The 27001-nt window shown below is 39.5% G+C and overlaps 2 protein-coding genes across 26 annotated transcripts in view; both read left to right on the forward strand.

The window, feature by feature from the left end:
• The window catches only part of LOC147843130 (uncharacterized), a 553038-nt gene that overhangs the window by 400067 nt on the left and 125970 nt on the right, over positions 1–27001 (forward strand). The window lies entirely within an intron of this gene.
• Positions 1–27001, forward strand: part of sall1a (spalt-like transcription factor 1a) — a 411399-nt gene that overhangs the window by 144136 nt on the left and 240262 nt on the right. For 16 of the 25 annotated variants that reach the window (XM_087259446.1, XM_087259442.1, XM_087259443.1 and 13 more), the window contains one exon: positions 6607–6785. The exons of 1 other annotated variant lie outside the window; for it this stretch is intronic. The gene's annotated coding sequence lies outside the window, so the exon portion shown is untranslated. Of the gene's footprint in view, positions 1–6581; positions 6786–27001 lie in introns of all 25 variants that reach the window. 8 more of the 25 variants (XM_087259453.1, XM_087259449.1, XM_087259455.1 and 5 more) reach the window with 2 other exon arrangements.

A 27001-nucleotide genomic window follows, 5' to 3' on the forward strand; every position in this document is an offset into this window, starting at 1 on the left:
TAAGGACTGTTACACTAGAAGACCCTTTCACCTTATTGATTATAACTTATTGATTACTGGATATTGGTTATAGATAAATAAAAAATTTAACATTTCTATTAAGAAAGAAAGTAAGAAAAGAAAGAAAGAAAGAAAGAAAGAAAGAAAGAAAGAAAGAAAGAAAGAAAGAAAGAAAGAAAGAAAGAAAGAAATTAAGTTTGGGGAAAACAAGTTGACGAGGTAAAGACTTCTGTTAAATTACCACATGAAGATGGTTATCAGCCAATGTCAATGACCAAACCTGGTGTGAAGTACACAAGTAAAAAGAACAAGACCAGGTGGCCTGAAACTTTTTAAAAGTTCTGTTTGATTTAGGAAACCGCTTTATTTCTCATGACTGATTGATGTAAATGAAGACTCCTGGCTGAGGAATTACAAGCCTGATTCTAGGTGAGAGATATGGCTTTATTTCGTCTAGCAGCAAAACAATGACTTATCCATAGCTGCAGGGACGGCCATTCCTCACGCGGTGACATCATCATCCATCATCAGAATTCGGCAACTCTCGATGTGGAGCGGCGAAAAACTCCATCACGATTCCGAGACATCTGAGTCCCACTGTACTCATCTGCACAGCCCTAATGCAGCCTGCTATTAATGAAAAAATAACATATCAAAGAATACAAATGAGTGCTGGAGGACTGCAAGTGCTTCAGAAATGGAGAGATAATTAGACTGTCCGCCGCAGATTGATGGATGCGCCGTAATTGCCTTTGTGTTATTATTTCAGGTCCAGACAAAAAGAAAACGTACTTCTCTTGTCTGCCCACTGTTGAAATTCATTAATCTCATTAATGTGTGGAATTAATATCATTTTATCAGACATTCCAGAACTGCTGGATTTGTGTGCGGCTGCGCAGACCACGGACTGATCCATCACAGAGCGGCTGCTCATCTGTGTTTGTGTGGCCGCATGATTGTATGAATGATTTGGCGTGTTTATTTGGTTTGGCAGCTCGGAGCTGGTTTGTTAGCAGGTGAGCAGTTTGTTTTTAGATCTATATTAGTACATTTGGTAGTTTTTGTTTATTGTTTCTTGTTAATTCATCATGGCCTGCATTGAGAGTGATTACGTCTGTCTAGGAGAACACCTGCTGTAAATACACCCGTTTGGCATCCGTGCTGTACGTTTTGGCCTGTGCAGGTGTTGTGTCAACTGGCTTTCTAGTGTAACCTGTGTTTGTTATACACTGTCTTTTGTGCTAATTTTGGCCTAGTCTGTTTTGATTGGTCTGCTACTTATACTGTTTGTTGACGAAAACAATAACTAAAAAAAGTTCATTACTAATCTGAATTTCATCCCAGAGGCTTCCCTAGAACTCAGGATAGTAGCAGCAGTGTTGACTGTCTCACATCAGTTTGGGCTAAAACATTCAACTTGAGCAGAAGTTTGTGACCAATAGCCACAATAGTGACCAATCATACTTTTCTGTTATAAACATAAATGGCCAATCAGATGCATTTAGATAATTTACAACTGTAAAGATCTGTTCAGTGTACACACATTGTATACTCTTACGAATTCTCTCACATCATAAAAAATGATGTGCTCATATGATGAACTATAACTATAATTAAAAAAACAACAACTATTTTTTTTAAGGCAAGGCAAGTTTATTTATATAGCACATTTCATACACAGTAGCAATTCAAAATGCTTTACATAAAAAGGAATTAATGAGACAAGTATAAAAAAATAATATAAAAACAGATTACAAATGTGTTAAAACAGGTGTTAAAAGAATAAAAAAGAAAAGAAAGTCATAATAGTGTGATCTGTTGGACATAGAACAGTGCTCATTCAGTAAAGGCACAGCTAAGCAGATGTGTTTTCAGTCTTGATTTGAATGTACCTGATGTTGGAGCACATCTGATCATTTCTGGAAGCTGATTCGAGCAGCAGGGGGCATAGTAGCTGAGGGCCGATTCACCCTGCTGTGACTGAACTCTTGTAGTTTCTAGTTTATTTGATCCTAAAGATCTGAGTGATCTGTTAGGTTTGCATTCAGTGAGCATATCTTTAATGTATTGAGGTTCCAGGCCATTTAGTTATTTTTTAGACAAGTAGTAATAATACTAAATAAAAATATATTCTAAATGTAACTAGGAGCCAGTGTAAAGGCCGGAAGACAGGTGTGATGTGCTCTGATTATCTGCTTCTGGTTGCAGTTTTCTGGATGAGCTGCAGATGTCTGACTGTCTTTTCGGGAAGGCCAGTGAGGAGTCCGTTACAGTAATCCACCCTGCTGGTGATAAAAGCATGAAAAGCATGAAGTCCTCACTGGAAACAAAGCATCTAATTCTTGCAATGTTACTCACAGCCCTGCTCCTCAATATCAGTTTCAAAGCAGTAGACCAGTAGACCAGTTCCGAGGGCTTAAAAATCAGAAGTTGTGAAAAAAATCCCACATTCTGCTTGATTGGCCCCACAGTAAATACACATTTTATTATTATAATTTCATAACAATATTGCACTCACAGACATGATTTTATATTACACTGTGCAATAAATTAACATTGGAGAAAAAGAATAGTATAGCTTATAGACATTTCTGTCCCATTTTATATTAAGTGACCATAACTAATATGTACTTGCACTGAAATAAATAATTTGGTAAAATATAATTATTGTGTAAATGCATGTTTTTACATTGTACTTATGCTTGATTAAATACCTGCATATAGGCCTGTCACAATAGTCAATATATCGACTTATTGCACAACACGTGGGCATGTCTTCAATCATTTTTGGGGGTATATATATCGGCAATACATAAAAACAGTTCTAGCCACATTTTGTTTTCATGCGGGTACCTGATGATTGAAAATAGATGATACTTATTTCCTTGCTCTTTTTACAATGGACATTTTTGTCAACATCTATTATTAATATCAGTTTGTTTAGGATATACATTTCACAATCTGATTCCAAGGTCTAATTATACAATTGTTAAAATTAAATTAAATATTCTTAAGAATAAAATATTATGTCTTCTTTGTAAAAGTGTACTTGCATTACAACACTATTGTAGTGTCAATATGGTCTTAAAATAACAATGACATTGTTTATCGCAATACATTTTGATGTTATATATTGTACCACAAAAAAATAGATATCATGACAGACCTACCTGCATGTATTTACATTTATAATTACACTGTTGATCCATTTCTTCACCTTAACCCACCCTTAAATCTACCTATAGCATTAAACCTGTCCTTAACCCTACCCATATGTCACCGCAATAGTACCAGAAGTGTTCTGCAATACGTTTATTTATTTGTATTTATCTTTTAATGTCACTACATATAAAGACACTGAATATAAAGTGAGACTGACATTTTGTGTAAAAAGTGGTTGCATTTTGTGTTAGTAATAATCATAGTGTAGGCCACAATAAGAGCAACTAATGGTAGATTGAGTACTTTGAGTTTCTGTGTTTTGATATAGTTATATTATAGTTACCATAAATATAATACACACAACCGTTTCTGCTGCATTTTGCACTGAAATTTAGCCATAAGGGCTGTACGGTGGTGCAGTGGGTAGCATGTTCGCCTCAGAGCAAGAAGGTCACTGGTTTGAGCCTCAGCTGGGTCAGATGGCATTTCTGTGTGGAGTTTGCATGTTCTCCCTATGTTGGCGTGGGTTTCCACCGGGTGCTACGGTTTCCTCCACAAGTCAAAAGACATGTGGTATTGGTGAATTGGGTAGGCTAAATTGTCTGTAGTGTATGTGTGTGAATGAATGTGTATGGATGTTTCCCAGTGATGTCAGCTGGATAGGGCATCCACTGCATAAAACATATGTTGGATAAGTTGGCGGTTCATTCTGCTGAGGTGACCCAGATTAATAAAGGGACTGAGCCAAAGTTTCTTGAGTATATTAGGAATGGCCAACAATATATAGTATTAGTCCAAACTATTGATTTTTCTTTTATTCCTAAAAAGTAAACATCTTGTTCCATAAAGACATTTTGTAAATGTCCTACTGTAATTATATCAAAACTTCATTTTGGTTAGTAATATGCATTAGTAAGAAATTAATTTAAACTATTTTAAAGGTGATTTTTCTTAATGTTAAAATTTTTTTTCTCCAGATTTGAGATGTTCAAATACTTCTATTTTGGCCAAATACTGTCCTATGCCGACAAACTTTACATCACCAGATCTTTATTCAGCATCTTATTTGATTTACAGTATACTGTTCTGTGAATCTCAGTACAAAAAAAAAAAAACATAAAACAAAACAAAAAACAAAAAACAAACGTACTCTTAATACTGGATGTTCTAAGGTCACACATGTACAGATGCTTTGATCGTGTTTTTTTATGCATTTAATAAGGAATTTAATTTTTTGTGTTATGCATCGTTGAACTTGCCACGGAATTCTCCTCATTGTAGATGGTCTGGTTGATTTCTTTATCCATATGAGTGGATGTGCTGTCTGTTTCTCATTGCTCTTCTGCTGGAGAAACACAGGGTGCTGGACGAGCTCTATCGCAGAGACATGGGCTGATTGAGTGCTGTGACTGCAGGCCATATCTAGCATGTCAGCGGTCACAGTGGCTCCTGTGATTTAGAGCGGAGGAGCATGTCAGGTGAAGGGGGATTGTGCCGTGTGTGGTGTCAAACAGGCCTTGGGTTGTAAGTTATTTCAGGGTTAGCAGAGGTGTGGCACGGAATAAATAAGTCTCTATTTATCCATCCTGTCAGTGGCATCTTAAGTCATTAATTATCAATTAAAATAAATAATGCACTGCAGATTTTATTCTAGCAGTATTTTATTTTCTGTAAATGATCAATGCTAAAATAAGGTGTATTTTGTGTGGACTCTGTTGTGATAGTGTTGCGTATTGTTTGAAAGCAGACCCAGATTGGAAAGTGGAGAGGCTGTTGTGTGCAGTGTAAAAATGATACTCAGATCAATCAAATAATTTGAAAAAAGTATACGTAATATATACAGTTGAAGTCAGAATTATTAAACTACCTGAATTATTATCCCCACTGTTTATTTTTATCCCATTTTCTGTTTAACGCAGAGCACATTTTTTCAACACATTTCTATACATAAGTTTTAATAACTCATTTCTAAAAACTGATTTATTTTATCTTTGCTATGATGACAGTAAATAATAATTTACTATATATTTTTCTAGACACTTTTATATAGCTTTAAGTGACATTTAAAGGTTTAACTAGGTTAATTAGGTTAACTAGGCAGGTTAAGGTAATTAGGCAAATTACTGTATAGCAATGGTTTGTTCTGTAGACTATCGAAAAAAAAAGCTTAAAGGGGCTAATAATTTTGACCTTAAAATGTTTTTTAAAAATTAAAAGCTTTTATTCTAGCTGAACTAAAACAAATAAGACTTTCTCCAGAAGACAAAATATTATCATATATATTTGAATATTTCCTTGCTCTGTTAAACATCACTTGGGAAATATTTAAAAAAGAAACAAATTTAAGGGGGGTTTAATAATTCTGATTTTACTGTTTTGACTGTGTATCTTGGTCCTAATTTTGCCAAGGCATTGTTAATATGAACTGTATAAATAAATTTTAAACTATAATAAAAAAAACTTTGGCAAATTATTAGAAAGATTAATATTTTTTATTGTTATGGTTTAATATTTATTTATAGAATTTATATTAACAATGTCTTGGCAAAATTAGGCCCATTAATATATTTTCGATAAAGATTCTCTAATTTCAGAAATAAATAAAACATTATTGTCAAAAAAAAACAATGATAATATATTTTAATAACTGCTTTCTCATTGTATGCAGTTTAAAATTAAATTATTACTCCAGTCATTATTGGTTTTATTACTGTTACAATAATAATATTAATGATAATAAAAATAATAGTTATTATTTTTGAAAGATCATGTGACTGAAGACTGGAGTAATGAATGTGAAAAAGAATCTTTAAAATCACAGAATCAAATTATTAAATCAAAGTATAAACTACTTTTAAACAGTTGTTTTATAGTGCAATAACATCTCACAATTTTACAACGTGTACTGTATTTGTGATTAAATAAATGCAGCCTTGGTTAAGTGTTTTTAATCTGAAATTTTCATCTAAAATTAGCATTTTCTCAGGCTCCTGTGTGTACTTTAAGTAATTCCACTTTTATGGCAAAGATTAGGTTCTTTTCATGTCCTTTAAAATAAAAAATCAACCATAAAGCATAGGTGTCTGAGAAAAATGCTCATTTAAAGGAAAAAGTCAGATAGCACTTAAAGGTTTTTGCATCTGAACTGTGTCTATATACAAATACACACTGTGACAAAAGTGAATATAAGAATATAAAATGAATATGAAATGTAAGATACATTGAGCCCATATAAACCATCTAATCTAACAAGTGCTTACAACATTATTAGTTGTAATTCAAAGCCTTGGAAACTGAGAGTGCTTTGTAATTTTTTTAAAACTAATTTCATGCTTTAGCTATTCATTATCTTAATTAACCCATGCAAATTAACCCATGTTGTCTTCATTGCTATGAACACCTCATTTTAATTGTAACAGTGTCATTCAACATTTTTCTCTTCAGCTAATGGGGACATGATGGAGGACAGGGTGCCATGGCGATGTCATACCTCATCCTTGGACAGGTGTTTCAGTTTGCGAATGAGAGGAAATGGGATCTTTACACCCAATTTGAAGTGAAGTGAGTGTGCATTTACATGGAGGATATCCCGTGACCCCAGCGTAATGACTTGCAGACTACAGGTGGGCTCAGTTCTGAATGGCACTGATGTGTCATATAAACACACTCGATCACACTTTTCTACTCTGCTACAGGCTCTGTTCATCTCTTAATACTACTGATCTGTCAACAATGAAAATCAGTTTACTGAATTTTTGAAAAATGAAAAATTGCCTCACAAATACAGTATATTTCTTTTGGGTATGCTTTAACATGCAGCTGTATGATGTGGATGTCAGTTGGATTGAAAAAACTAAGTGGTTTTGTGGAGTTTAGTTGTGAAAGACATGATAAGCAGTCACTTTATATGACTTTAAATCGGTTACTTTTGGCACTACTAAGATTTGCGCGTTTGTGTGTAATGTATGAACAAGATTATGGTATACAACTTGTCATGTTTGGAATGAAGAGCATGCGTCACAAGTGGGGCTTTGCTATCAGTTGCTTGTGTTTAGGGCTGCTGTTAACCTCTGTCAGCTTCAAAATAAATGTTTAAAAATAGCTGTAGTGTGATCGCCAAGCAAAACAAATTTCCTGTTGAGCATGTTGGCTGCAAAAGAGAGAAAATGGACATGTTCAATAGTTTTGGGTCAGATTGTTTATTCATAGAATAATGTCTCCCATCAGTGCTCAGCCAAAGTTAATCGCATCCAACATAAAAGTTTGTTTTGACATGAATTAAGTGCGTGAACGGTGTATATTTATTATGTCTATATAAATACCTACAGGCATGCGTATGTTTGAGAATTAATTAATGTTTATTAATTAATAAAATTAATTAATTTATATTTAGATAGGAAATATATGTGTATGATACAAATTAAATATAAATGTAAATATTTATTTAACAAAATTGATTTGTATACTTTTGTTTCCAGTGATTAAGGGTGGGTTATATGTGTTTGTGTCACATATGAGCAATTCCAGCTTTATGGATGTGACATTTGCAGTAAAATCCCAAAACATAAATTGACAGAGGAAGTATATGTTAACATTATATTGAAACATCTCTTTATATTATTCAAAACAACTAGCCACAGAGTTGTGGGAGCAAAAAAAATGTCAATCTGTAACCATTTTTTTATTTTAAATGAAGAAAATAAACATGTGTTATGGATGGGACAAAAAAGTCTGCAAGTTTACAGTAAACAACATACTTTGAAGAAATTCTGCGAATTGAACTGCACAACCCAAAAGAAATAATGCTAATCAAAAGGATAAAAGTTGGCTCACTATAGAACAAAAATGATTGATTTTATTTTGTTACATATTTGCATTTATGAGGAAAAAGCTTCACTATGGATGTACTGTAACATCTCTCTGTTATGTATGTGACAGATGTGAAATTTCCACTTGTGTGACTTTAGTAAATCAAATATAATTGTTTAAAAACACTGACAGATACATTTTTGAGTATTTTTAAAGCATCGTAAAATACAAGATATAATACACAAATACACAAAAAATACACAACAAAATGCAGAAACGGTTTTGCTATTTTTTTCATGGCAAGGTTGAAATTTGCATGGAATTGCTCATACACCTGATAAATATGTGTAGTAAAAAATATCAAGTCAAAACAAACTTTTTTTTTATTTGAATGCTATTATTTGCGATCAATTCTTTCCTGCACTAATTATAATTAATTGTAAGATGATGATAAGTCGTGTTAACTATTCATGAGATGAGAAAAGCTGTAAAATTAATCCTTTAGAAGTTCTTATAACAATTTCTTCTCTATTTTTCTTTCTATTATTTCTATTAGCGTCCAAAGGTGTCAGAGAGGTGGTAAAAAGGTGTTTCAGAAAGAACTATTATCATTTAGTCAGTAATATGTGCTCTTTACTTTTTAAGTCCCCATGAATGCACTAATGCACACCCTTTGAACCACATACACACATAAATGTGTGTCTTTTATGAGGTACTTCCCCAGTAACAGTCTGTATTCCTTTATTTTCTGAACACCTACTGATCCAAATCTTTTGAACAGTAGTACGCATTTTGGCAACACATAGCTTTAATATTTACTCTTGCTCAGACACTGTGATTGCTGCCAGTGTTACATCAGTGTCTCAATCAACATGTTTGTGTAAATTGCAGCCCATTAAATGTAGCCCACATGCTGCGACAAGTGTGAGATCATGCTGTCATCACTAACTGTATCAGTTCTACAGTACATGAGGCTACTGTAAGTTTTTCCCGCTCTTTCTTCTCCCACCCCCCTTTCTTTCTGTGTCGGTCTCCATCCCTCATCCTCAGGCATATGTTGGCCATGTGAGGTGTAGTTTGGCAGGCGTGGCAGAGGCTTGTGGTATTCCTGCGCTGTGACTACAAAAGGGAAACATGGCAGGCAGTGTAAGCCAGCACTGAAAACAGCTGTTCACGCATCCTTTCTCCTTTTAATGACACTTCCGCGGCTGCCCACGGGCAGCTCCAGCTCTGAGTACAACAGCTACTTTTTTTCCCTAAGTAAAAACGCTGTCTGTGTTTAATTGTTGGCAGATTTTTTTTCTCCTCTCCCTCTTATACTGCTGTGTACTCCCTTTCTCTCTCTCCCAGCCATAGCGATTGTTAAGGGTGTTTTTTAGAGACGAATGCAGCTTTAAGATCTTCAACAATGTGTTTGAACCCTGAACAATACTGGGATCCAGAGTGCTGCATTTTTCTCACATCCTTACAGCTTTGTGGAATCTGTCTGCCACATTTTACAATTAAAGGGTTAGTTCACCAAAAAAAATAAAAATAATGAAAATTAAGTCATCATTTACTCAAATTAGTGTTGTTCTAGTATTGAAAGGAATTCTTTTTTTGGTCCAAAAAAGAGAGAGGGAAAAACACTTATCAAAAAATGCTAAATCACAGAATGGTCAAATGTGAACGTTCCCTTTAAACTATTTTGAACAGTTCACACTTAACTGATAATTGATACTAAAGCATACTTGGCATGCTGTCCCGGGAGAGAGCACTGAGCTCAGAATATCATTGAGCCTGGGGCTCCCTCCCGTTTGAAAGGTGAGAGGGGAGTTTGAGCTTTGGTAGGTTTCGAGATATCCCCTGCTTGTGAATGTGCTGAAATTTAGCTGGCTAAGATGCCACTTTGGAATAGTCAATTTACTTATGGTGTATGTCTTTGGACGGTGGGAGGAAACCGGGAAACGTGTGGAAAACCCACGTGAGCATGTGGAGAACATGCAGACTTTGCCCAGAAATGCCAAAGGGGCTGCTGAGGGGCTAAACCAGCGGTGTTCTTGCTATGAGGCGACAGTGATAACCACTGGGCCACCATGCCGCCTTATCAGGAGAAGGTAGGAGTAGGGGTGGAAGGGGGGATTGTACAAGATGAAGATGACTGAAGTGGGAAAACTCTGGTTATTTACAGTGTCTCAGTATTCATCTGATTGGTGCAATATACGAAGCTGATGCGGTACCAGCCGTGTTCAATTATTAGCAAGTGATCCTCTTGAAATTAGTTTATAAATAAACTGCACAAAGTAAATGAATACACTGAGCTCATGGATGTATTAGATGCTTGTACTACACTCATTTCAAAATTTAATTCTTTGCTAAACTGTACCTAATTTGTTGACGTTAAATCACAAAGAATGTTTTTGATTGATGCAGGTGAGGTTAGGGAAGTCAGTTTTTTTTTGTTTAAGTAGTAGTTTGAAAAAATGAAAATTTAATGTTAAATAACGCACCCTCAGCTCATCTAAAGTACAAGCGCTTCATTAAAACATGACACTAGTTTTAAAAACGTTTTAACTGAAGTCGTGGTCCTTGTTGATTTACGAAATGCAAATTAAGATGGAGTCAGAAGCACTCTTCATTTGCCACAAACCTGCTTGTATTTCTTTTTTCAGTTTAACACAGGTTAGTTTAAAAAAGTATTGGAAACCTGTAACCATTTGCTTTTATAGTATTGCTTTTCCTTCTCTGGAAGTCAATGGTTACAGGTTATTGACATTTGTCAAAATATCCTCTTTTGTGTTTAACGGAAAATAGAAACTCATAAGGGTTTGGGACCACTCGAGAGTGAGGAAATAGTGAAGAAATTTTCATTTTTTGGTGAACTGTCAATTAAAGGGATGGCAACGAGTCAGCGGGGTTAGTTAATTTTACTACTGAAATGTACTGCAGTATAATATAGGTAAAAAGTAATTTTATTGTATGAAATGACTTATCAAAATGTTGGTACATGGTTGTTAAAACCCCTTAATGTTTCTTTACAATGTGTCCAGGTATGTGTAAATTGGTATTGTATTTTTTGCATCATTCAGTTCTTTGCCTTGTCTGTTTTTCAGTTTAGCCTTCAGTCTGGGGTTTTAAAGTTGCAGCATTGCAGTCCTCTCTGTCTGTATTTGACATCCTGTCCACTTGGACATCAATAGATGTTGTTGACTAAGGAAAAAATGTTGAGCTGTTTGACATCCAGCATTTTGGATCTGTCGGCGCTGTTGTTTTGAGGCAGCACCACCTCAGACGATGAGTTTGTGTGAGCTGAAGAGAGAGAGGAGTTGTCTTCAGGGACCGAATCATATGAATGTCAAATCTGTCATCCAACCTTTAATTGGAGGTCATTAATCATACAGAACGTCTTGCAGTGAACTGGCCTGTGTTCGGACTCCTGAAGCTTTGTCCTGGCCTTGCTTTCTATGCAAATTTGAAACTTTCAAATTTAATAATCATCTCAGAGAGATTAGAGAATGATTAATGCACATTTATGTTCCATGTCAATTTTTGAATTGACGTCAGTAATTGACTTACTATCTTTACAGCTGCACCTAAAGTCAAAGATCCTGTTCAGAGCTTGTAGATACCAGCAATTACCCCCCGTGATGAACACAGTTGTGTTAAAGGTGAAATGTTCTAAAATGTGCTCTTTAAAAGCATTATGCATTGCATTAACACGTGTAGTAAAGCCTTTTAGTTCAGTGGTATAAATTTCAGAGTTCAGGCCAATATCATGACCCTCAACTCAGCACAATAGATCCTTTGAGCAGATAATCCATAGGGGCTGATTTGTGAGTCATCGTGGGGTGAATTAAACCCAATCATGTCCAAATTAATCATTTCTGCACTTCCACAATAAACCACTGGACTCAGATTGACTTCAGCGTTCCAGTCTTGCATTTTTCATTGAAGGTATATTACCCCTTCAATTTTTTGTTTACACCAACATTAAAAATCTTTCATCATTCTGACCCTCCATTGAATGTTGAGTCCCTTAAAACTCTCATGGTTCAAGATGTTTAAATGTTTTTAAATAGATTTGAACTCTGTGGTTTAATCTGAATCTGCTAAATAGAAATTATTATTTGATCACAGACAGAAAATATTTTGAAGAAATTTGTAAACCTTGGCTTTTTATAGTAATTGTTTTTTTCACTATAGAAGTCAATGGTTGCAGGATTTCAGCTTTCTTCGGAATGTCTTCTTTTTGTGTTCATAGAAATTCATAAAAGTTTGGAACCACTTTTGGGGGGGGGGGTGGTAATTTTGATTAAATTATTTTTTATTTCTATAGCACTTTTTTATGTAAATTGTGTCAAAGCAGCTTGACATAGAAGTTCTTCTAGATTGAAACTGTGTCAGTCCAGTTTTTAGAGTTGAAATTCAGTTTAGTGTAGTTTAATTTTCACTGCTGAGAGTCTAAACACTGTAGAGCAAATGCATTGATGTGCAGCTACACAAGTCCCAAACCAAGCAAACCAGTGGCGAGGAAATAATTCCACCAATTTACATTAAATGTCTACAATGTTGTGAGTACATTTTTGTTTTTGGGTGAACTACCCTATTAAGAATGTATAATTTAAATGTGTTTTGATCAAGCATATCAGAAAATGAAAGAAATGAATTTATTAGTAGCTCCAGCTGCGCTCACTCAGTGAATGGTAAAGTAACACCACCGCTCAATTTCACAGTGTAATGTTTGGAATGTTATTATAAAAAAAAGCCATCAATCATATTCAAGTCCACTCTTCTCACCCTCTCACCTGACTAAGTGTCCCCTCTGTGCAGCCATAAGATTTTGGAAATTAAAAAATTTGAAACAACATTCCCTCAATGACTTCTTTTTCTGCACTGCTTTGATTTGACGTTACCTAGTTGGAATGTTGGAATATTATGGTTATGAATACCTGCTCTTATTACAAGCTGAGAGAGTTACTAATGTGCAAAGCTCGGGCCTTGTCTCTCTTTCGGTGGTCAGCCAAGGGTCAGCTCTCATGATGCCTGAACAGAAACCTGCCCATTATTTGTATTCAATTAACGTTATGAACTGCGCAAATAAAAATCTGATGCCATTTATTGAATAAACACAAATGCAGTTAGTTCCAGTTTCAATACTTCTCTGTTAAGCCGTGTGAATGACAAACCAGTGCAGAAAATACAAGTTCAACATTCATTCATTTTCTTTTCTGCATAGTCCTTTTATTTATCTGGGTTCGCCACAGTGGAACGAACCGCCAACTTATCCAGCATGTTTTACACAGCAGATGCCCTTCCTGTCAGGAAACAGAACGGACACAAGTGCAGGTCTCTTTCAGAATTTATTAGTGACAAAAATGACCCTATTGGGCTTAAGCACAGGGAGAAAAATTCTAATCAAAAATTTATAAAAATAAAAAGTTCAACAAAAACTGCTCCGAAGAGGATATAATTATTACTGGGATCTTTAAAGGGACTCAGGCAAATAAAATTAACAAAATGAAACGAAAACAAACTTCAAGGTTGTTCAGAAGAAAGAGCTAAAAAAAAACTGTCAACAGAAACCGCTCCGTAGAAGGGACAAAATGTCTTTCAGGGTGTAATTTCAAGTTCACTCGGCAGGGGGCGATACAGCGGTATACTGGATCCGGCGGGCGGCAGAGCCGAGAGGGAGAAGAAGAGTGGAGCAGGTGACGGGAGGGAATATTGAAGCCGGGGATCGGAGACAATCGGCCAACCACGGCGGATAAACAAAACAGAAACAGGTCCTGCAGATGACAGAGAGGGGTCAAAAAATGAAGAAATAAAATAAAAGGAAAAACCAACCAGAAGACGGGCTCGAGACAACAGGAACTGACTGGACTGGACTAGTGAAACAGTGCACGCTGACCACAACCAAACGACAACGATCTGACAAATGACAACATGAGGAGAGCGCTTTAAATAGAGGGGAAATTACGGGAAGACAGGTGAGTGAAATTGGTTTAATTGAATAATAGGGATGAGTGGGAAGATGGGAGGAGATGTGTCAAAGCAAGTATGTAATGAGAGAGCGATCAAAACACCACACGTGCTGAAATACATGTAAACAAGTGCAAAACACAAACGAACCCAGGTGATCAGACAGAGGACCTGACAGTACCCCCCCCTCCATGGTCGCCACCGGGCGTACCCTGGGGGGGCTCACCTCGTCTCCGACGGAAGTCCGCAATCAGCGTCCGGTCCAGAATGTCCCGGGCTGGGACCCAACTCCTCTCCTCTGGTCCATAGCCCTCCCAGTCCACCAGGTATTGAACGCCCCTACCCCTTCGTCTGACCTCCAGTAACCTCCTGACAGTGTAAACTGGAGAACCATCCACTAGACGGGGAGGGGGAGGGGTAGGAATAGAGGGAACAAGGGGGGAGGAAAACACAGGTTTAACCCTAGAGACATGAAAAACTGGGTGTACCCGACCAAGCGTATGAGGTAGCTTGAGCTGAACAGCCACAGGACTCAGCACTTTAGTGATCCGGTATGGCCCAATGAACCTGGGTGCCAGCTTGCGTGAGGCTACCCTGAGAGGCAGGTCCTTGGTGGAAAGCCATACCCGTTGACCACAAACATAGTGGGGAGCTGGAGTCCGATGACGATCAGCCGCTGCTTTGGTCCGTCTCCTAGCCTGGGCCAAGGCTTCCTTAGCTTTCCTCCAGGTGCGACGACACCGTTGAACAAAAGCCAAGGCAGACGGGACCGCAGCTTCGGGTTCCTGTGAGGGGAACAGAGGAGGTTGATAGCCAAGACAGCATTGAAATGGCGACATACCCGTAGCAGAAACTGGTAGAGTATTATGGGCATACTCGACCCAGGATAGTTGTTGGCACCAGGAGCTAGGATTATTGGATGTCAGACAGCGGAGAGTACGTTCCAAATCCTGGTTTGCCCGCTCAGACTGCCCGTTGGTCTGGGGATGGAATCCTGAAGACAGACTCGTAGAGGCCCCGATCTGTCGGCAAAATTCCTTCCAAAACCTGGAGACGAATTGGGGGCCCCTATCGGAGACCACATCTACCGGAAGACCATGAATCCGGAACACGTGATCAACCACCACCTGAGCAGTCTCCTTGGCAGAGGGGAGTTTTGGGAGAGGAATGAAATGAGCCGCTTTAGAGAAGCGGTCCACCACCGTGAGAATGACGGTGTTGCCCTTCGATTCAGGTAGGCCAGTGACAAAGTCAAGGGCTAAGTGTGACCAGGGACGGGAAGGGATGGGTAAGGGGCGGAGCAGACCAACAGGAGGGGAATTGGCACTCTTGTTTTGGGCACAAATAGGGCAGGCAAACACAAACCGCCTGACATCCTTGGCCATGGAGGGCCACCAAAATCTTTGACGGATAGTAGCCAGAGATCTCCTGACTCCTGGGTGACAGGCCAGCCTGGATGAGTGACCCCACTGGATAACTTTGGAGCGCAGTGACTGGGGAACAAATAGTTTGCCCGCTGGAGTCCCTCTAGGTATCTGACACTCTCGTACAGCACCCAGAACCTCTCTCTCGATGTCCCAAGAGAGGGAAGCCACCACCACGCCCCTGGGCAGGATGGTGTCAGTTGAAACCTCCCTCTCCGGGGCACTGAACATGCGAGAGAGAGAGTCGGGCTTGGTGTTCTTTGACCCTGGTCTGTACGAGAGTGTAAAGTTGAATCGACTAAAATAAAGGGACCAGCGGGCCTGTCTAGAACTAAGCCTTTTGGCCGTGCTAATATATTCTAAATTCTTGTGGTCTGTCCAGACCACAAAAGGTTGCACTGCACCCTCTAACCAGTGACGCCACTCACCCAGGGCCAGTCTGACTGCCAACAATTCCCGATTACCAATGTCATAATTCCGTTCTGTGGGGCTCAGGCGGTGGGAGAAGAAGGCACAGGGATGCACCTTCTCATCCCGTTGAGACCGTTGTGACAGAACTGCGCCTACTCCGACATCAGAAGCATCCACCTCAACAATAAACTGTCGTTTCGGATCTGGAATAGACAAGACAGGAGCAGAGATAAAACGGGACTTTAAATTATCAAAGGCCTCCTGTGCCTTGCTACCCCAAATGAACGGTACCTTAGGAGAGGTGAGCACTGTTAAGGGTGCAGCAATCTGGCTGAAGTTCCGGATGAATCGCCGATAAAAGTTGGCAAATCCCAGGAACCGCTGCAGTGCCTTACGAGAGTCTGGAGTTGGCCACTCGGCAACAGCTCTTACCTTAGAGGGGTCAGCTTTGATCTCACCCGCCGAAATCACAAACCCCAAGAATGAAACTGACTTAGCATGGAAGACGCACTTCTCCGCCTTAACAAACAATTGATTCTCCAGTAATCGTTGCAGCACCTGACGAACATGCTGAGTGTGTACCTGCATGGAGGGAGAAAATATCAGGATATCATCAAGGTACACAAAGACAAATTGATTTACCATGTCTCTCAGCACGTCATTAACCAGGGCCTGGAAGACAGCCGGGGCATTTGTCAGACCAAACGGAAGGACCCGATATTCAAAGTGTCCCGTAGGGGTGTTAAAGGCGGTCTTCCACTCATCCCCCTCTCGAATACGGATAAGGTGGTAGGCATTCCGGAGGTCAAGCTTAGTGAAGACCTGGGCTCCCTGCAAGAGTTCAAAGGCTGAAGACATGAGAGGTAAGGGATACCTATTCTTTATGGTGATGTCATTCAGCCCTCGATAATCAATACATGGACGAAGGGAGCCGTCCTTCTTCTTAACGAAGAAGAACCCAGCGCCTGCAGGAGACGAGGAAGGGCGGATGAGGCCAGCTTTAAGGGATTCATCTATATATTTGTCCATGGCCTCTCTTTCAGGACTAGAAAGGGAATACAAGTGACCCTTAGGCGGAGAAGTGCCTGGGAGGAGTTCTATGGCACAGTCATAGGGTCGGTGAGGAGGCAAGGATGTGGCCCGGGACTTGCTGAACACCAGACCCAGATCGCGGTACTCCGCCGGAACCCCTGTCAGATCCGCTGCATTCACCTGAAAAACAGGACACACAGAAACAGGAAACGGGGCAGGACCAAGACAAGACTCAAGACAAGACTGACTCCAGGACAAAACTGAATTTCCAGACCAATCCACATGAGGACCATGCTGCACCAACCAGGGATGTCCCAAAATTATGGGAGCATTGGGAGAGTCAAGAAGGTACAGTGTGGTAACCTCACGGTGATTTCCAGATATAACAAGACTTACGGAGGGAGTAGCATGGGAGATAGTAGCAATCAGGGTACCATCAAGGGAACGGGCAGGGATAGGATCAGGGAGAGGAATGGCTGGAATACCCCACTGGCTGGCCACAGAGCTGTCCATGAAGTTTCCTTCTGCTCCCGAGTCGAGGAGAGCAGAACAGGCATTGGTAGAACCTCTATACTGAATCAGTGCGGGTAGCAGAGTACGGGAGGAGGGGGAGTGAAGGGGAATAGCGCCCACCAGGATCCCCCGTTTCACTGGTGGGCTTTGGCTTTTGCTGGGCAGACTGCGGCAAAGTGTCCTGGTTTGCCACAATAAAGGCACAAACCCCGGGCCAGACGTAGTTGTTTCTCTTGGGGTGTTAATCGCAAACGACCCACTTGCATGGGTTCAGGGTCATGTGCAGCAGGAAATGTGGAAGATGAAAGGGTGCCCTCCACCCTGCCAGAGGAGCGGGTCAGCTTACGTTGTTGTCGGCGATTGAGGCGAACCTCGATGCGTAGAGCCAGATTAATGAGATCGTCAAAGTTGTGTGGCAGTTCGTGAGTGGCGAGCTCATCCTGGATGTCCTCCTCAAGGCCTGCACGGAAAATGGATCGACATGCCCCCTCATTCCAGTCACAGGATGCTGCTAGGGTTTTGAACAAGATGGCATACTCCGTGACCGATCGCCCACTCTGATGGAGGCGAGCGAGCTGATCCGCAGCCTCCTGTCCTCTGGCAGACCGGTCAAATAGTCTCATCATCTCAAGTCGGAGATCATTAAAAGAGGCGCAACAGGGGGCTCTTGTTTCCCAAACGGATGTTCCCCATTCACGGGCCTTACCAGTAAGGCGGGTCAACACAAAGGCCACCTTAGTCTCTTCAGCATCATACATGCGTGGTTGAAGGGCAAATACCACCGAACATTGTGCCAAGAAGGCCCGACATGAGTTAGGGTCCCCATCATATGGTGGTGGATTATTACAACGTGGTTCAGGCTCAAGGCGAAAACCTTGCCGTGTGGTTTCATACTGGAGTTCCTGCAAGCGATTGGTAAGTTCAGCCACCTGATTGGAAAGCACTTCCACCTCTCTGCTGGTGTTGCTGAGTCGGGTCTCATGTTGGCCCAAAAGCACCCCCTGCTGGGCAACTGCTGCTCTGACAGGATCTGGACCTGCTGTGTCCATAGTGGTCAGATCGTTCTGTCAGGAAACAGAACGGACACAAGTGCAGGTCTCTTTCAGAATTTATTAGTGACAAAAATGACCCTATTGGGCTTAAGCACAGGGAGAAAAATTCTAATCAAAAATTTATAAAAATAAAAAGTTCAACAAAAACTGCTCCGAAGAGGATATAATTATTACTGGGATCTTTAAAGGGACTCAGGCAAATAAAATTAACAAAATGAAACGAAAACAAACTTCAAGGTTGTTCAGAAGAAAGAGCTAAAAAAAAACTGTCAACAGAAACCGCTCCGTAGAAGGGACAAAATGTCTTTCAGGGTGTAATTTCAAGTTCACTCGGCAGGGGGCGATACAGCGGTATACTGGATCCGGCGGGCGGCAGAGCCGAGAGGGAGAAGAAGAGTGGAGCAGGTGACGGGAGGGAATATTGAAGCCGGGGATCGGAGACAATCGGCCAACCACGGCGGATAAACAAAACAGAAACAGGTCCTGCAGATGACAGAGAGGGGTCAAAAAATGAAGAAATAAAATAAAAGGAAAAACCAACCAGAAGACGGGCTCGAGACAACAGGAACTGACTGGACTGGACTAGTGAAACAGTGCACGCTGACCACAACCAAACGACAACGATCTGACAAATGACAACATGAGGAGAGCGCTTTAAATAGAGGGGAAATTACGGGAAGACAGGTGAGTGAAATTGGTTTAATTGAATAATAGGGATGAGTGGGAAGATGGGAGGAGATGTGTCAAAGCAAGTATGTAATGAGAGAGCGATCAAAACACCACACGTGCTGAAATACATGTAAACAAGTGCAAAACACAAACGAACCCAGGTGATCAGACAGAGGACCTGACACTTCCAGCTGCAAACCATCACTGGGAAACCCCCATACGCTCCTATTCTCACACATACACTTTGAATAATTTACCTTGTTCAATTTACCTATAAGGCATGTCTTCGGACTGTGGTGGAAAACCATGCGAACATGGGGAGAACATGTAAACGCCACACAAAAATCCCAACTGACCCAGCCGAAGCTTGAACCAGTGACCTTCTTGCTGTAAAGTGGTCATGCCACCCACTGCGCCACCGTGACACCCCTAAGTTGAACATTCATTAATAAATTTTCTTGTCGGCTTAGTCCCTTTATTAATCCGAGGTCGCCACAGCGGAATGAACTGCCAACATATTCAGCAAGTTTTTACGCAGCGGATGCCCTTCCAGCCACAGCCCATCTCTGGCAAATAAGTTGAACATGAGTAGTTAAAAATAAACAGTTTGTCGATTCTAAAATGTAGAACTAATACTAATAAAGGTGTCGGAGAAGTGATGAGAAGACATCAATCATGAACTCATGAGTGTGGTTTAGGCGCACACACACATATGCACAAAGAGAGTCACTTATATGCACGCCATCACAGAATCTTAACATCATGTATAGACTCCCATGTATAGCAGCACACTGTACTCTTTCAGCACTTTATAATGGTTTTCACGCACACTTTCATTTAAAATCAGCATGATCATATAGCATTCTACATTGAAAAATGTATGCAACCTATATCACTGCAACACATAAAAATACATTTTTAATGAATTAAATTAAATACATTAAATATTTTTAGGGGTGACAACAATTTAAAATTGAAATCCATGCCTTCGTCGTTACTCACCTGGGGATAAGTGGGTCTTCTTTGGCCCGTCTGCAGTTGGTGCAAAATTATGCAGCACATCTTTTAACAGGGAGTCACAATGTTTGATCATATTACGCCGAATTCATTTTTGTTTGTTTTTAAATCCTTAAATGGTCCCCCCCCACACTACTTACCTTATTCTTTGCCGACGAGCGGGTGCAGCCATTTGAATCTTTTTGGCTCGAGAGTTCAGGTCTCATTCACTTCCATTAATTTTTAGACGTTAAAAACTGCTCGTTACGCTGCTCGTTACGCTGTTTCTTATTATATTATTCTACTTGGTCTGTATAGTAATAAAAACATTTGTTTGTAGAGCAAGTAGTTTGACCGTTTTCTGCCGCTTATTATCCCTAGTCATTTCTCCCATAGGCTACTTAGTCGTAAGTTCTAAAACAATCGAGAAAACAGGCGCACTTCCGCATTTTAGAATAAGGTCAATATATTTGAACTTTTAAGCAGGTCAGACACCGAATGCGCCGCTCAGCGCCGCGCCGCGGTGCACACATGACAGTTGGAAGTATCACACACCAGACGCGCACATTCGAATGATATTTAAAATGAAACTATTCAGATGATGCTCTGTGGTGTGGCAGAAATATGAACAGTGTCCTAAGTCGTGGCTGGGCGCCATGGACAGAATTCTAAAATGCATGGCGCTGCATGGCGCGACACTGTGTCGCCAATCGGTGCTTCTGGTGTGCGACCTGCTTTACACCCCCATATACCGTCGCATGCTCTTAGATCAGCAGATCAGCTGCTTCTTAGAGACCCAATAACCAGACATAAGCTTAGAGGTGACTGTGCATTTGCGGTGGCTGCCCCCAAAATATGGAATGCTATACCTCTTTACTTTAGACAGGTCCCTTCGCTGTCTGTGTTTAAATCGCATCTTAAAACTTACCTTTTCTCCCTGGCCTTTGACACCTGATCTGATATTTGTTAGATAGTGTATATGTACAGTACATCCGGAAAGTATTCATAGAGCTTTACTCTTTTCACAATTTTTTTTATGTACAGCTAAAATGTATAAAATTAATTTATTTTCTTCAAAATTCCACAAACAATACCCCAATGTGATTTTTTTTTTTTTTTTTGAAATTGTTACAAATTTATTAAAAATATTTACAGCAGCTTAATTGGAGTTTACCTGTGGTAAATTTAGTTGTTTGAGCACTATTTGAAAAGCCATACACCTGTCTATATAAGGTCCCAGGGTTGACAGTGGATGTCAAAGTTCAAACCAAGCATGAAGACAAAGGAATTGTCTGTAGACCACCGAGACAGGATTGTCTCGATGCAAAAGGCTGGGGAAGGTTACAGAAAAATTTCTGCTCCTCTGAAAGTTCCAATGAGCACAGTGGCTTCCATCATCCATAACAGGAAGATGTTTGGAACCTCCAGGACTCTTCCCAGAACTGGCCGGCCAGCTAAGTTGAGTGATCAGGGGAGAAGGGCCTTAGTCAGGGAGGTAATCAATAAACAGATGGTCACTCTGTCTGACCTCCAACGTTCTTCTGTGGAGAAAAGAGAGTGGCCAGACAGAAGCCACTCCCAACCTGGAATTTGCCAAAAGGCATCTGAAGAACTCTCAAGCCCATAAGAAACAAAATTCTCTGGTCTGATGAGACTAAAATTGAACTTGTTGCAGTGAATGCCAGGCGTTACATTTAGAGAAAACCAGGCACCGCTCATCACCAGGCTAATATCATTCCTAGAGTGAAGCATAGTGGTGGCAGCATCATGCTGTGGGGATGTTTTTCAGCAGCAGGAACTGGAAGACTAGTCAAGATAGAAGGAAAGATGAATGCAGCAATGTACAAAGACGTCTCTGAATGAAAACCTGCTTTTCAGAGTGCTCTTGACCTCAGACTGGGGCGACGGTTCATCTTCCAGCAGGATAATGACCCAAAGCACACCGCCAAGATATCAATGGAGTGGCTTCATAACAACTTGGTGAATGTCTTTGAGTGGCCCAGCCAGAGCCCAGATCTAAATCCTATTGAACATCCCTGGAGAGATCTGAAAATGGCTGGACACCATCGCTTTCCGTCCAACCTGATAGAGCTTGAGAGGTACTGCAAAGAGGAATGGTCGAAAATTCCCCAAAGACAGGTGTGCCAAGCCTGCAGAATCATATTCTAAAAGACTTGAGGCAGTAATTGCTGCCAAAGGTGCATCAATAAAGTATTGAGCAAATGCTGTGAATACTGATGTACATGTGATTTTTAAGCTTTTTATTTTTAATAAAATTATAACAATTTCAATAATTTTTTTTTTTCAAATTGTCATTATAGGGTATTGTGTGTATAGGATTTTGAGGACATAAATGAATTTAATCCATTTTGGAATAAAGCTGTAACATAAATAAATGTGGTAAAAGTGCTACAGTATGAATGCTTTCCGGATGCACTGTATGCCTTACATGTGCAGTTGTTATTTATTTGAATGTATACTGTGTACTGTGTGTGTGTGTGTGTGTGTGTGTGTGTGTGTGTGTGTGTGTGTGTGTGTGTGTGTGTGTGTGTGTGTGTGTGTGTGTTACTTCTTTTTTTTTTTATTCTGTTATAATTTTCATTTTACTGTTCAGCACTTTAGTCTGCTGCTTGGTGATTGTAAAGTGCCTTATAAATGAAGTTGAATGAATGAATTTTTGTTTGTTTGTTTGTCTGTATTTTGCACTGTCATTTTTTTTGCAATTTCTGTAATTTATATTGTCTGGAGCCAGCACCTAAGCTTTTCACTCATCATAGCACACGTGCTGCTGATGATACAATAAAAGTGATTTAATTTGATTTGATTTTGATGAAGAAAATACATCATTTTTAAATGTAACTAAAGAAATTTCTGGGAGCGTTTGGTTTCGGAGTATGGTTGTGGTAAGCGGACAGAATACAAAATGTGTGTGTGTGTTGTGAAAGGTTAGAGGGGTCATGTATACTCCGATGCACACAGTGGAGGGGTCAATGTATACTCCTATGCAACAGTTGGTCCATTAGGGCTACTTTGTCCTGAGCATAATCATATGTCAGTGGCTTGAATAAAAAATGGTTTAATATACATGTTATACTAAATATATATGCAATATATTATATGCAATAATATTGTTGATTTTTGGCAAATTGTTAAATATAATCAAAGTCCTATTAGTTGGCAGAAGTATATTTGTACAGCATGTGCAGCATTCAGAACATAATACCATATAAACATGCAATGTTTATACAACATTTGTTAATATCTCCTCAGGAAATCCAAACATCCATGAGAAAATTGTATTTTACAGTATATGTTTTTTAATTTTGGAAATGCCACCTGGCTTTAGTGCTATTAATACTTCCACCAATTCAAATTTTTTTGGACCCTCAAGCAAAGCACAAGGACCATGAAGATGATCACAACTGAGTCATCTGACTGATCGTTGTCTGAGTGTGTGTATGAGTAAATGGGGGGCTTGAGAAAATACGAAAAAGAGAGATGGCTGTGTTTAAGAGTGAGAGAGTTCATTTTGGGGTTAATTTTCCATTCATTTTTCATTTTTGTGATCATTTCTAATCACTGGCCTGATGAGAGCTGCCTCTGGGCAGTTTGATAACTGTTATTCCATAGTGAATAGCCTCCATTTTTAAACAGAGGATGTTATGATAGCTGGGGTCAAATGGAGAGGTCACTCTTCATTCAGATAAAAGGAGGAGGAAATGACACGTTAATGGCCGCTGCCTGTCATGGTGGTCCCACACAGAGTCATCCAGCTGTTGCTTGGGTACAGCAGAGGATCATGGGTAAAGGGTAAAATGTATTTAATGCCCAGTTTCCATTAGGGTTTTGTATCAGAAATTACTTTTACAATTCAAGCTTGTTATTTCTGACTGAAAAGGGATAACAAATGAGAGTGGCATCAAATATATGAAAAACTCACAAGACAATGTGAAGTTATGTTGTTGATCAGTGGCTATACAGTAGATTTGCATAGCTAAAAATGTGTTAGTTAATTATTCTGTATTTATTCTGTAAAAAATGGTGAGTTCCACAGAATCGATTTGTTTTGGGTCAACATGAAGGAATTAAGTTAACTTTTAAATTTTTACAAATTTAAGTGGATCGAACATACTTTATAACAATTAAGTTGTTCCAAAAAACTCAACAATTGTGTGTTTCAGCTCATTTTAAAAAAGTAGTTTGTGCAAACAACAAATGTAATTTTTTTGAGTGTGGAACAACAGTCTCAACATCAAGTCTTTAAAGAAACGAAGAATCTTATTCTTATTGATTTAATGTGAATTTTATTCACATTATTTATTCATTCATTCATTTTCCTTCGGCTTAGTCCCTTTATTCATCAGGGGTCGCCACATCGAATAAACCGCCTATTTATTCAGCATTTGTTTTACACAGCGGATTCCCTTGCAGCTGCAACCGAGTACTGGGAAACATCCATACACACTCATTCACACGCATACACTACAACAAGTTTAGCTTATTCTTTTCACCGCATAGCGCATGTCTTTGGATTGTTGGGAAAAACGTAGCACCTGGAGGAAACCCATGCAAACTCCACACAGAAATTTACTGTAAAAAATACAGTAGAATGTTTTTCAGTTACTGGTAGCAATAACCATAAAATTCACGGGAAAAAACGTAAGCTGTGGTTGACAGAAATCTATTGTTAAAAATACGGTAGAGGTGTTTTTCAGTTTATGATATAATAATGAGAATTGTAAAATACATGGTAAAAACTGGCTACTTTGGTTGCCAGGAATCTACTGTTAAAAATACAGTAGAACTGATTTCAATTTACAGTATACATAATACAGTATAACTTTAAAAGAATAGCACAAACTGTCTGGTCAGTATAAAAACACTAGAATGTCTATAGTAGTTCCCCCCAAAGATAGTTGTGTAAACTTGTGTAGATCAATGTAAATATGTGCTTTTATACAAATACATTAAATGCACATTTTAAATTTGTTTTTTAGTTTATAAATATTTGTATTATATTATTTTATTTAACACCACAGGTACAAAATACAAAACAAACATAAAAACATCTATTCCTTCTTCATTGCAAAAACACATCAAGTCTCTGCCTTTTACACAAAGAACAAGCTCCTGGACTGCAATCAGTCTGGCTTCAGAAGCCGACATTAGACATATTCAGCTATGCTTTGGCTTGTTGAAGCCTGACTTACAAGACCAGATCTTCCTAGATTTGTCAACTACTTTTGACATGGTTAATCTACAGTAGATCTTCCAGTCAACCCTCCAGTGGTTCAAGTCTTACCTTTTAGTAATGACCTTGAAGTTGTTCCGAAATGTCAAACTTACAACATCTACATGTAGATATGAGGCCTTAGGGCTCAGTACTTGGACCACTTCTCTTCTCTCTATAAGGTATTACTAAGATCTGTCCTCAAGAAACATTGCTAATATTACAACATTTAGATTAAACCCTATCAACAAAAAAAAAAAAAAAATGTTGCATGATCATTGAAATGTAAATAAAATTGTGATGATCATTGCTGTTCTTGGGAGTTCTTTTATTCAAAACCTCTGCAGTGGATCTAGAATATGTCAAAGACAGTGGTCTTTAATGAGCTGAAAAGAGCACACATCATACCTTTTTTATTTGTAAATTTGTTTGTCTAGCAGGAAGTTGTCACATTACTTAGATATTGTTGCTCTTTTTCCTCTTCTATTTTCCTCTTTTGTAAGCAGCTTTATATAAAATGGTCTGTTAAATGATAAAATCATTTTACCAACATTTATTCTGTGTTTTTTGTGCGTGAATTATAAATATATTTTTAAATTCTACAATATTCTGAAAATAGGATTGGACTATTTGTTTGTTTAATCAGTGGCAGATGGGCTCAGTCTTTAGGAGATCTGTATGGAAACATCATTTTTGCCGTTCCGTCAGAAATGACACATTTCACCTTTAATTCAAGTATAACTACAGACTTGAGGTTGGAGAGGCTGAATAAAAGCAACTTTAGATGTGCTCATCGTGCGCCATGCCATGTCTAATAGTACAGCTGTGGTGTTATTATCTTTGGGATAATTAGATGCACACATCTGCGTGTCTCGATTCTGATATATGTGTGCGCGCGTGGACATGGAGACACAAACACATGCATACTTACGACCTACAGGCCTGCCTATTTACAGCCCCATATGCACAATTACATCAGACAAATGAAAGGCTCCAGTTGGGCTTATTTTGGTTTGTTGTGTATGCAGTCTTTAATATGGCAAACGTACACTCCAACGGCACGGCCGGCTCAAATGCCACCGTTTCTGTGCAGCAGCCACAGACATACCATAATAATCATCCCATATCCAGGCCTGCGGGGCGCTTTCCCCCTGCCTCCCTGCTCTATGATGTGTTGAGTGCCGTCCTAATCAAAAATCAATGCCCCCACTTGAGCTAGCCGGCCTGGCCTCATGTCAGCCGCTTATGTAATCTGATAATATCAATCATAACTGCGTTGGAGGCCATCCGTCTAGTTCCCACTGCTCTGGGGTCGTGTGGGGGGAAGCCGTGTCTCCCGAGCCATCAATTATTGCTTATTATGGGCTGTGGCTGAGGCAGAGAGCAGAGGAGCCGCTCCTCCATAAATAATATTAACAGCATCACCCCCATCAATCAATAGCTGTACAGTTGTACAGCAGCAGAGTTAATGGTCTTTCTCTCCCACTGTCTTTCTTTCTCTCTACCTCGCTCTTCATCTTTCTCTCTCTCAGCCAAGATCAATGTGTGTGGCTCCTCAGTTGTACTGAAAGTAGGTAAACTGGGTAAATCTAGCCCCTTCGCTGCGCTGGGGAGGGGGAACTGATGAAAGTGATCAAAAAGGAAGGTGATGGGACTTGCCACTCTCTCTCTCTGTCACTGTGTCTCCGTCAGTCAGTCAGCCTGTCTGTCTCTCTCTGATCACTGCTACAATCATGCTGGCTGTT

The sequence above is a fragment of the Danio rerio genome, chromosome 7 (assembly GCF_052040795.2).
Source record: "Danio rerio strain M-AB ecotype USA chromosome 7, GRCz13ab, whole genome shotgun sequence".
Classification (NCBI taxonomy): domain Eukaryota; kingdom Metazoa; phylum Chordata; class Actinopteri; order Cypriniformes; family Danionidae; genus Danio; species Danio rerio.